Source organism: Doryrhamphus excisus, chromosome 23, assembly GCF_030265055.1.
Source record: "Doryrhamphus excisus isolate RoL2022-K1 chromosome 23, RoL_Dexc_1.0, whole genome shotgun sequence".
NCBI lineage: Eukaryota > Metazoa > Chordata > Actinopteri > Syngnathiformes > Syngnathidae > Doryrhamphus > Doryrhamphus excisus.
In genome coordinates, this window is record NC_080488.1 from 5,172,734 (window position 1) to 5,182,027 (window position 9,294).

Sequence of the window (9,294 nt, forward strand, 5' to 3'; positions counted from 1 at the left end):
CCTAACCCTATCCACAACCACACCCACAAACCTAACCCATTTGACTGGAATCAAAGGGCTGCTTCGTACTTTGAACATTGAGAAACACTCTGCTGAGAGCAGAGTAGCAAAAATTGGCAGTATACTCATGCTGTTCCTCCCCACGGAAATCTTTAGTAAAAGGCGAAAGATTTGTACGATCTGAAGAGAAACATGAGCGCTACCGATGTCGCCAGAGTCAAAGGGACAGCCATTTGCTGATACCCCTGAAAGTCAAGGTGTCACTGTGAGTCTGACGTGTGGTGAATGTTATAAAACAGACTGAAACCGTAAGGGTCTTCCTATCTCTCTGGCCGGCTACTACGTCAACCATTATGAGTTGTTTGGAAAGGTTGACAACAACAGTGTTTCTGCAAAGCCTGCTTTGTACCCTCAGCAGACACTGTTACGAGACAGCTCCCGTCAAGAATTCCTCTGGGCCAAAGGAGTCCATCTGTCTCTTGGGTAGAAAGGGAGCAAACTTTTCCCTACGAAGCCCTGGGGTGGCAAGGTCAGTTGGGCAAAAAAAAATTCAGGAAGAGATGCCTAAAGTCAAGGATGTTGACAAATTATTTAGACTCTTGTTGGCAGTGGTGGGATTTGAACCCACGCCTCAGATGAGACTGGAGCCTAAATCCAGCGCCTTTGACCACTCGGCCACACTACCTCTGAAAGGCGGTGTCCTTTCCCTAACCCTTACCCTAACCACAACCACAACCCTAACCCGAACCCTAACCCTAACCACAACCACACCCACAAACCTAACCCATTTGACTGGAATCAAAGGGCTGCTTCTTACTTTCAACATTGACAAACACTCTGCTGAGAGCAGAATAGCAAAAATTGGCAGTATACTCATGCTGTTCAAGTCAAACAGCCCCAGTATCACAAGATGCCTAAAGTCAAGGATGTTGACAAAGTATTGCTTTGGACTCTTAGTGGCAGTGGTGGGATTTGAACCAGCGCCTTTGACCACTCGGCCACACTACCTCTGAAAGGGGGTGTCCTTTCCCTAACCCTTACCCTAACCACAACCCTAACCCTAACCCTAACCACAACCACACCCACAAACCTAACCCATTTGACTGGAATCAAAGAGCTGCTTCGTACTTTGAACATTGAGAAACACTCTGCTGAGAGCAGAGTAGCAAAAATTGGCAGTATACTCATGCTGTTCCTCCCCACGGAACTCTTTAGTAAAAGGCGAAAGATTTGTACGATCTGAAGAGAAACATGAGCGCTACCGATGTCGCCAGAGTCAAAGGGACAGCCATTTGCTGATACCCCTGAAAGTCAAGGTGTCACTGTGAGTCTGACGTGTGGTGAATGTTATAAAACAGACTGAAACCGTAAGGGTCTTCCTATCTCTCTGGCCGGCTACTACGTCAACCATTATGAGTTGTTTGGAAAGGTTGACAACAACAGTGTTTCTGCAAAGCCTGCTTTGTACCCTCAGCAGACACTGTTACGAGACAGCTCCCGTCAAGAATTCCTCTGGGCCAAAGGAGTCCATCTGTCTCTTGGGTAGAAAGGGAGCAAACTTTTCCCTACGAAGCCCTGGGGTGGCAAGGTCAGTTGGGCAAAAAAAATTTCAGGAAGAGATGCCTAAAGTCAAGGATGTTGACAAATTATTTAGACTCTTGTTGGCAGTGGTGGGATTTGAAACCACGCCTCAAATGAGACTGGAGCCTAAATCCAGCGCCTTTGACCACTCGGCCACACTACCTCTGAAAGGGGGTGTCCTTTCCCTAACCCCTAACCCTAACCCGAACCCTAACCCTAACCACAACCAGACCCACAAACCTAACCCATTTGACTGGAATCAAAGGGCTGCTTCTTACTTTCAACATTGACAAACACTCTGCTGAGAGCAGAATAGTAAAAATTGGCAGTATACTCATGCTGCTCAAGTCAAACAGCCCCAGTATCACAAGATGCCTAAAGTCAAGGATGTTGACAAAGTATTGCTTTGGACTCTTAGTGGCAGTGGTGGGATTTGAACCCACGCCTCAAATGAGACTGGAGCCTTAATCCAGCGCCTTTGACCACTCGGCCAAACTACCTCTGAAAGGCGGTTTGACTGCAATCAAAGGACTGCTTCATACTTTCAAAATTGACAAACACTCTGCTGGCGAGCAAAACGGCACATACGCACGGCTCGCAGATGATATCGACATCTTCCATGTGTCCAACAGCTGCTTCTGCCAAATGGGTTGGGTGCCGCAACACCGTTCCAGACATCAAACTCGCAACCGTTTGACTGGAACCAAAGGGCTGCTTCTTACTTTGAACATTGAGAAACACTCTGCTGAGCAGAGTAGCAAAAATTGGCAGTATACTCATGCTGTTCCTCCCCACGGAAATCTTTAGTAAAAGGCGAAAGATTTGTACGATCTGAAGAGAAACATGAGCGCTACCGATGTCGCCAGAGTCAAAGGGACAGCCATTTGCTGATACCCCTGAAAGTCAAGGTGTCACTGTGAGTCTGACGTGTGGTGAATGTTATAAAACAGACTGAAACCGTAAGGGTCTTCCTATCTCTCTGGCCGGCTACTACGTCAACCATTATGAGTTGTTTGGAAAGGTTGACAACAACAGTGTTTCTGCAAAGCCTGCTTTGTACCCGCAGCAGACACTGTTACGAGACAGCTCCCGTCAAGAATTCCTCTGGGCCAAAGGAGTCCATCTGTCTCTTGGGTAGAAAGGGAGCAAACTTTTCCCTACGAAGCCCTGGGGTGGCAAGGTCAGTTGGGCAAAAAAAATTTCAGGAAGAGATGCCTAAAGTCAAGGATGTTGACAAATTATTTAGACTCTTGTTGGCAGTGGTGGGATTTGAAACCACGCCTCAAATGAGACTGGAGCCTAAATCCAGCGCCTTTGACCACTCGGCCACACTACCTCTGTAAGGGGGTGTCCTTTCCCTAACCCTTACCCTAACCACAACCACAACCCTGACCCGAACCCTAACCCTAACCACAACCACACCCACAAACCTAACCCATTTGACTGGAATCAAAGGGCTGCTTCTTACTTTCAACATTGACAAACACTCTGCTGAGAGCAGAATAGCAAAAATTGGCAGTATACTCATGCTGTTCAAGTCAAACAGCCCCAGTATCACAAGATGCCTAAAGTCAAGGATGTTGACAAAGTATTGCTTTGGACTCTTAGTGGCAGTGGTGGGATTTGAACCCACGCCTCAAATGAGACTGGAGCCTTAATCCAGCGCCTTTGACCACTCGGCCACACTACCTCTGAAAGGCGGTTTGACTGCAATCAAAGGACTGCTTCTTACTTTCAAAATTGACAAACACTCTGCTGGCGAGCAAAACGGCACATACGCACGGCTCGCAGATGATATCGACATCTTCCATGTGTCCAACAGCTGCTTCTGCCAAATGGGTTGGGTGCCGCAACACCGTTCCAGACATCAAACTCGCAACCGTTTGACTGGAACCAAAGGGCTGCTTCTTACTTTGAACATTGAGAAACACTCTGCTGAGAGCAGAGTAGCAAAAATTGGCAGTATACTCATGCTGTTCCTCCCCACGGAAATCTTTAGTAAAAGGCGAAAGATTTGTACGATCTGAAGAGAAACATGAGCGCTACCGATGTTGCCAGAGTCAAAGGGACAGCCATTTGCTGATACCCCTGAAAGTCAAGGTGTCACTGTGAGTCTGACGTGTGGTGAATGTTATAAAACAGACTGAAACCGTAAGGGTCTTCATATCTCTCTGGCCGGCTACTACGTCAACCATTATGAGTTGTTTGGAAAGGTTGACAACAACAGTGTTTCTGCAAAGCCTGCTTTGTACCCTCAGCAGACACTGTTACGAGACAGCTCCCGTCAAGAATTCCTCTGGGCCAAAGGAGTCCATCTGTCTCTTGGGTAGAAAGGGAGCAAACTTTTCCCTACGAAGCCCTGGGGTGGCAAGGTCAGTTGGGCAAGAAAAAATTTCAGGAAGAGATGCCTAAAGTCAAGGATGTTGACACATTATTTAGACTCTTGTTGGCAGTGGTGGGATTTGAACCCACGCCTCAAATGAGACTGGAGCCTAAATCCAGCGCCTTTGACCACTCGGCCACACTACCTCTGAAAGGGGGTGTCCTTTCCCTAACCCTTACCCTAACCACAACCCTAACCCGAACCCTAACCCTAACCACAACCACACACGTAACCCATTTGACTGGAATCAAAGGGCTGCTTCTTACTTTGAACATTGAGAAACACTCTGCTGAGAGCAGAGTAGCAAAAATTGGCAGTATACTCATGCTGTTCCTCCCCACGGAAATCTTTAGTAAAAGGCGAAAGATTTGTACGATCTGAAGAGAAACATGAGCGCTACCGATGTCGCCAAAGTCAAAGGGACAGCCATTTGCTGATACCCCTGAAAGTCAAGGTGTCACTGTGAGTCTGACGTGTGGTGAATGTTATAAAACAGACTGAAACCGTAAGGGTCTTCCTATCTCTCTGGCCGGCTACTACGTCAACCATTATGAGTTGTTTGGAAAGGTTGACAACAACAGTGTTTCTGCAAAGCCTGCTTTGTACCCTCAGCAGACACTGTTACGAGACAGCTCCCGTCAAGAATTCCTCTGGGCCAAAGGAGTCCATCTGTCTCTTGGGTAGAAAGGGAGCAAACTTTTCCCTACGAAGCCCTGGGGTGGCAAGGTCAGTTGGGCAAAAAAATTTTCAGAAAGAGATGCCTAAAGTCAAGGATGTTGACACATTATTTAGACTCTTGTTGGCAGTGGTGGGATTGGAACCCACGCCTCAAATGAGACTGGAGCCTTAATCCAGCGCCTTTGACCACTCGGCCACACTACCTCTGAAAGGGGGTGTCCTTTCCCTAACCCTTACCCTAACCACAACCCTAACCCTAACCCTAACCACAACCACACCCACAAACCTAACCCATTTGACTGGAATCAAAGAGCTGCTTCGTACTTTGAACATTGAGAAACACTCTGCTGAGAGCAGAGTAGCAAAAATTGGCAGTATACTCATGCTGTTCCTCCCCACGGAACTCTTTAGTAAAAGGCGAAAGATTTGTACGATCTGAAGAGAAACATGAGCGCTACCGATGTCGCCAGAGTCAAAGGGACAGCCATTTGCTGATACCCCTGAAAGTCAAGGTGTCACTGTGAGTCTGACGTGTGGTGAATGTTATAAAACAGACTGAAACCGTAAGGGTCTTCCTATCTCTCTGGCCGGCTACTACGTCAACCATTATGAGTTGTTTGGAAAGGTTGACAACAACAGTGTTTCTGCAAAGCCTGCTTTGTACCCTCAGCAGACACTGTTACGAGACAGCTCCCGTCAAGAATTCCTCTGGGCCAAAGGAGTCCATCTGTCTCTTGGGTAGAAAGGGAGCAAACTTTTCCCTACGAAGCCCTGGGGTGGCAAGGTCAGTTGGGCAAAAAAAATTTCAGGAAGAGATGCCTAAAGTCAAGGATGTTGACAAATTATTTAGACTCTTGTTGGCAGTGGTGGGATTTGAAACCACGCCTCAAATGAGACTGGAGCCTAAATCCAGCGCCTTTGACCACTCGGCCACACTACCTCTGAAAGGGGGTGTCCTTTCCCTAACCCCTAACCCTAACCCGAACCCTAACCCTAACCACAACCAGACCCACAAACCTAACCCATTTGACTGGAATCAAAGGGCTGCTTCTTACTTTCAACATTGACAAACACTCTGCTGAGAGCAGAATAGTAAAAATTGGCAGTATACTCATGCTGCTCAAGTCAAACAGCCCCAGTATCACAAGATGCCTAAAGTCAAGGATGTTGACAAAGTATTGCTTTGGACTCTTAGTGGCAGTGGTGGGATTTGAACCCACGCCTCAAATGAGACTGGAGCCTTAATCCAGCGCCTTTGACCACTCGGCCACACTACCTCTGAAAGGCGGTTTGACTGCAATCAAAGGACTGCTTCATACTTTCAAAATTGACAAACACTCTGCTGGCGAGCAAAACGGCACATACGCACGGCTCGCAGATGATATCGACATCTTCCATGTGTCCAACAGCTGCTTCTGCCAAATGGGTTGGGTGCCGCAACACCGTTCCAGACATCAAACTCGCAACCGTTTGACTGGAACCAAAGGGCTGCTTCTTACTTTGAACATTGAGAAACACTCTGCTGAGCAGAGTAGCAAAAATTGGCAGTATACTCATGCTGTTCCTCCCCACGGAAATCTTTAGTAAAAGGCGAAAGATTTGTACGATCTGAAGAGAAACATGAGCGCTACCGATGTCGCCAGAGTCAAAGGGACAGCCATTTGCTGATACCCCTGAAAGTCAAGGTGTCACTGTGAGTCTGACGTGTGGTGAATGTTATAAAACAGACTGAAACCGTAAGGGTCTTCCTATCTCTCTGGCCGGCTACTACGTCAACCATTATGAGTTGTTTGGAAAGGTTGACAACAACAGTGTTTCTGCAAAGCCTGCTTTGTACCCTCAGCAGACACTGTTACGAGACAGCTCCCGTCAAGAATTCCTCTGGGCCAAAGGAGTCCATCTGTCTCTTGGGTAGAAAGGGAGCAAACTTTTCCCTACGAAGCCCTGGGGTGGCAAGGTCAGTTGGGCAAAAAAATTTTCAGGAAGAGATGCCTAAAGTCAAGGATGTTGACAAATTATTTAGACTCTTGTTGGCAGTGGTGGGATTTGAAACCACGCCTCAAATGAGACTGGAGCCTAAATCCAGCGCCTTTGACCACTCGGCCACACTACCTCTGTAAGGGGGTGTCCTTTCCCTAACCCTTACCCTAACCACAACCACAACCCTGACCCGAACCCTAACCCTAACCACAACCACACCCACAAACCTAACCCATTTGACTGGAATCAAAGGGCTGCTTCTTACTTTCAACATTGACAAACACTCTGCTGAGAGCAGAATAGCAAAAATTGGCAGTATACTCATGCTGTTCAAGTCAAACAGCCCCAGTATCACAAGATGCCTAAAGTCAAGGATGTTGACAAAGTATTGCTTTGGACTCTTAGTGGCAGTGGTGGGATTTGAAACCACGCCTCAAATGAGACTGGAGCCTAAATCCAGCGCCTTTGACCACTCGGCCACACTACCTCTGAAAGGGGGTGTCCTTTCCCTTACCCTAACCACAACCCTAACCCGAACCCTAACCCTATCCACAACCACACCCACAAACCTAACCCATTTGACTGGAATCAAAGGGCTGCTTCGTACTTTGAACATTGAGAAACACTCTGCTGAGAGCAGAGTAGCAAAAATTGGCAGTATACTCATGTTGTTCCTCCCCACGGAAATCTTTAGTAAAAGGCGAAAGATTTGTACGATCTGAAGAGAAACATGAGCGCTACCGATGTCGCCAGAGTCAAAGGGACAGCCATTTGCTGATACCCCTGAAAGTCAAGGTGTCACTGTGAGTCTGACGTGTGGTGAATGTTATAAAACAGACTGAAACCGTAAGGGTCTTCCTATCTCTCTGGCCGGCTACTACGTCAACCATTATGAGTTGTTTGGAAAGGTTGACAACAACAGTGTTTCTGCAAAGCCTGCTTTGTACCCTCAGCAGACACTGTTACGAGACAGCTCCCGTCAAGAATTCCTCTGGGCCAAAGGAGTCCATCTGTCTCTTGGGTAGAAAGGGAGCAAACTTTTCCCTACGAAGCCCTGGGGTGGCAAGGTCAGTTGGGCAAAAAAAAATTCAGGAAGAGATGCCTAAAGTCAAGGATGTTGACAAATTATTTAGACTCTTGTTGGCAGTGGTGGGATTTGAACCCACGCCTCAGATGAGACTGGAGCCTAAATCCAGCGCCTTTGACCACTCGGCCACACTACCTCTGAAAGGCGGTGTCCTTTCCCTAACCCTTACCCTAACCACAACCACAACCCTAACCCGAACCCTAACCCTAACCACAACCACACCCACAAACCTAACCCATTTGACTGGAATCAAAGGGCTGCTTCTTACTTTCAACATTGACAAACACTCTGCTGAGAGCAGAATAGCAAAAATTGGCAGTATACTCATGCTGTTCAAGTCAAACAGCCCCAGTATCACAAGATGCCTAAAGTCAAGGATGTTGACAAAGTATTGCTTTGGACTCTTAGTGGCAGTGGTGGGATTTGAACCAGCGCCTTTGACCACTCGGCCACACTACCTCTGAAAGGCGGTTTGACTGCAATCAAAGGACTGCTTCTTACTTTCATAATTGACAAACACTCTGCTGGCGAGCGAAACGGCACATACGCACGGCTCGCAGATGATATCGACATCTTCCATGTGTCCAACAGCTGCTTCTGCCAAATGGGTTGGGTGCCGCAACACCGTTCCAGACATCAAACTCGCAACCGTTTGACTGGAACCAAAGGGCTGCTTCTTACTTTGAACATTGAGAAACACTCTGCTGAGAGCAGAGTAGCAAAAATTGGCAGTATACTCATGCTGTTCCTCCCCACGGAAATCTTTAGTAAAAGGCGAAAGATTTGTACGATCTGAAGAGAAACATGAGCGCTACCGATGTCGCCAGAGTCAAAGGGACAGCCATTTGCTGATACCCCTGAAAGTCAAGGTGTCACTGTGAGTCTGACGTGTGGTGAATGTTATAAAACAGACTGAAACCGTAAGGGTCTTCCTATCTCTCTGGCCGGCTACTACGTCAACCATTATGAGTTGTTTGGAAAGGTTGACAACAACAGTGTTTCTGCAAAGCCTGCTTTGTACCCTCAGCAGACACTGTTACGAGACAGCTCCCGTCAAGAATTCCTCTGGGCCAAAGGAGTCCATCTGTCTCTTGGGTAGAAAGGGAGCAAACTTTTCCCTACGAAGCCCTGGGGTGGCAAGGTCAGTTGGGCAAAAAAAATTTCAGGAAGAGATGCCTAAAGTCAAGGATGTTGACAAATTATTTAGACTCTTGTTGGCAGTGGTGGGATTTGAAACCACGCCTCCAATGAGACTGGAGCCTAAATCCAGCGCCTTTGACCACTCGGCCACACTACCTCTGAAAGGGGGTGTCCTTTCCCTAACCCCTAACCCCTAACCCCTAACCCTAACCCGAACCCTAACCCTAACCCTAACCCTAACCCTAACCCTAACCCTAACCCTAACCACAACCACACCCACAAACCTAACCCATTTGACTGGAATCAAAGGGCTGCTTCTTACTTTCAACATTGACAAACACTCTGCTGAGAGCAGAATAGTAAAAATTGGCAGTATACTCATGCTGCTCAAGTCAAACAGCCCCAGTATCACAAGATGCCTAAAGTCAAGGATGTTGACAAAGTA

At 47.4% G+C, this 9,294-nt stretch overlaps 22 non-coding genes across 22 annotated transcripts; all 22 read right to left on the bottom strand.

The window, feature by feature from the left end:
- Positions 1-85: 85 nt before the first annotated feature.
- On the bottom strand, positions 86-200 carry LOC131110707 (U5 spliceosomal RNA). The gene has a single exon (XR_009120966.1). It is a non-coding gene; the product is annotated as a U5 spliceosomal RNA (small nuclear RNA).
- Positions 201-603: 403 nt separating this feature from the next.
- On the bottom strand, positions 604-685 carry trnal-uag (transfer RNA leucine (anticodon UAG)). The gene has a single exon. It is a non-coding gene; the product is annotated as a tRNA-Leu (tRNA).
- A 459-nt stretch (positions 686-1,144) lies between these two features.
- Positions 1,145-1,259, bottom strand: LOC131110772 (U5 spliceosomal RNA). The gene has a single exon (XR_009121031.1). It is a non-coding gene; the product is annotated as a U5 spliceosomal RNA (small nuclear RNA).
- Positions 1,260-1,662: 403 nt separating this feature from the next.
- trnal-uag (transfer RNA leucine (anticodon UAG)) lies at positions 1,663-1,744 on the bottom strand. The gene has a single exon. It is a non-coding gene; the product is annotated as a tRNA-Leu (tRNA).
- Positions 1,745-1,999: 255 nt separating this feature from the next.
- On the bottom strand, positions 2,000-2,081 carry trnal-aag (transfer RNA leucine (anticodon AAG)). Its single transcript has one exon. It is a non-coding gene; the product is annotated as a tRNA-Leu (tRNA).
- A 239-nt stretch (positions 2,082-2,320) lies between these two features.
- Positions 2,321-2,432, bottom strand: LOC131110738 (U5 spliceosomal RNA). The gene has a single exon (XR_009120997.1). It is a non-coding gene; the product is annotated as a U5 spliceosomal RNA (small nuclear RNA).
- A 403-nt stretch (positions 2,433-2,835) lies between these two features.
- On the bottom strand, positions 2,836-2,917 carry trnal-uag (transfer RNA leucine (anticodon UAG)). Its single transcript has one exon. It is a non-coding gene; the product is annotated as a tRNA-Leu (tRNA).
- A 272-nt stretch (positions 2,918-3,189) lies between these two features.
- trnal-aag (transfer RNA leucine (anticodon AAG)) lies at positions 3,190-3,271 on the bottom strand. The gene has a single exon. It is a non-coding gene; the product is annotated as a tRNA-Leu (tRNA).
- Positions 3,272-3,509: 238 nt separating this feature from the next.
- On the bottom strand, positions 3,510-3,624 carry LOC131110814 (U5 spliceosomal RNA). Its single transcript, XR_009121071.1, has one exon. It is a non-coding gene; the product is annotated as a U5 spliceosomal RNA (small nuclear RNA).
- A 404-nt stretch (positions 3,625-4,028) lies between these two features.
- Positions 4,029-4,110, bottom strand: trnal-uag (transfer RNA leucine (anticodon UAG)). Its single transcript has one exon. It is a non-coding gene; the product is annotated as a tRNA-Leu (tRNA).
- A 136-nt stretch (positions 4,111-4,246) lies between these two features.
- Positions 4,247-4,361, bottom strand: LOC131110708 (U5 spliceosomal RNA). Its single transcript, XR_009120967.1, has one exon. It is a non-coding gene; the product is annotated as a U5 spliceosomal RNA (small nuclear RNA).
- A 403-nt stretch (positions 4,362-4,764) lies between these two features.
- Positions 4,765-4,846, bottom strand: trnal-aag (transfer RNA leucine (anticodon AAG)). Its single transcript has one exon. It is a non-coding gene; the product is annotated as a tRNA-Leu (tRNA).
- Positions 4,847-4,982: 136 nt separating this feature from the next.
- LOC131110764 (U5 spliceosomal RNA) lies at positions 4,983-5,097 on the bottom strand. Its single transcript, XR_009121023.1, has one exon. It is a non-coding gene; the product is annotated as a U5 spliceosomal RNA (small nuclear RNA).
- A 403-nt stretch (positions 5,098-5,500) lies between these two features.
- trnal-uag (transfer RNA leucine (anticodon UAG)) lies at positions 5,501-5,582 on the bottom strand. The gene has a single exon. It is a non-coding gene; the product is annotated as a tRNA-Leu (tRNA).
- A 255-nt stretch (positions 5,583-5,837) lies between these two features.
- On the bottom strand, positions 5,838-5,919 carry trnal-aag (transfer RNA leucine (anticodon AAG)). Its single transcript has one exon. It is a non-coding gene; the product is annotated as a tRNA-Leu (tRNA).
- Positions 5,920-6,158: 239 nt separating this feature from the next.
- LOC131110739 (U5 spliceosomal RNA) lies at positions 6,159-6,270 on the bottom strand. The gene has a single exon (XR_009120998.1). It is a non-coding gene; the product is annotated as a U5 spliceosomal RNA (small nuclear RNA).
- Positions 6,271-6,673: 403 nt separating this feature from the next.
- trnal-uag (transfer RNA leucine (anticodon UAG)) lies at positions 6,674-6,755 on the bottom strand. Its single transcript has one exon. It is a non-coding gene; the product is annotated as a tRNA-Leu (tRNA).
- Positions 6,756-7,027: 272 nt separating this feature from the next.
- Positions 7,028-7,109, bottom strand: trnal-uag (transfer RNA leucine (anticodon UAG)). Its single transcript has one exon. It is a non-coding gene; the product is annotated as a tRNA-Leu (tRNA).
- Positions 7,110-7,245: 136 nt separating this feature from the next.
- Positions 7,246-7,360, bottom strand: LOC131110682 (U5 spliceosomal RNA). Its single transcript, XR_009120940.1, has one exon. It is a non-coding gene; the product is annotated as a U5 spliceosomal RNA (small nuclear RNA).
- Positions 7,361-7,763: 403 nt separating this feature from the next.
- On the bottom strand, positions 7,764-7,845 carry trnal-uag (transfer RNA leucine (anticodon UAG)). The gene has a single exon. It is a non-coding gene; the product is annotated as a tRNA-Leu (tRNA).
- Positions 7,846-8,406: 561 nt separating this feature from the next.
- On the bottom strand, positions 8,407-8,521 carry LOC131110709 (U5 spliceosomal RNA). Its single transcript, XR_009120968.1, has one exon. It is a non-coding gene; the product is annotated as a U5 spliceosomal RNA (small nuclear RNA).
- A 403-nt stretch (positions 8,522-8,924) lies between these two features.
- On the bottom strand, positions 8,925-9,006 carry trnal-uag (transfer RNA leucine (anticodon UAG)). The gene has a single exon. It is a non-coding gene; the product is annotated as a tRNA-Leu (tRNA).
- Between the last annotated feature and the right edge of the window lie 288 nt (positions 9,007-9,294).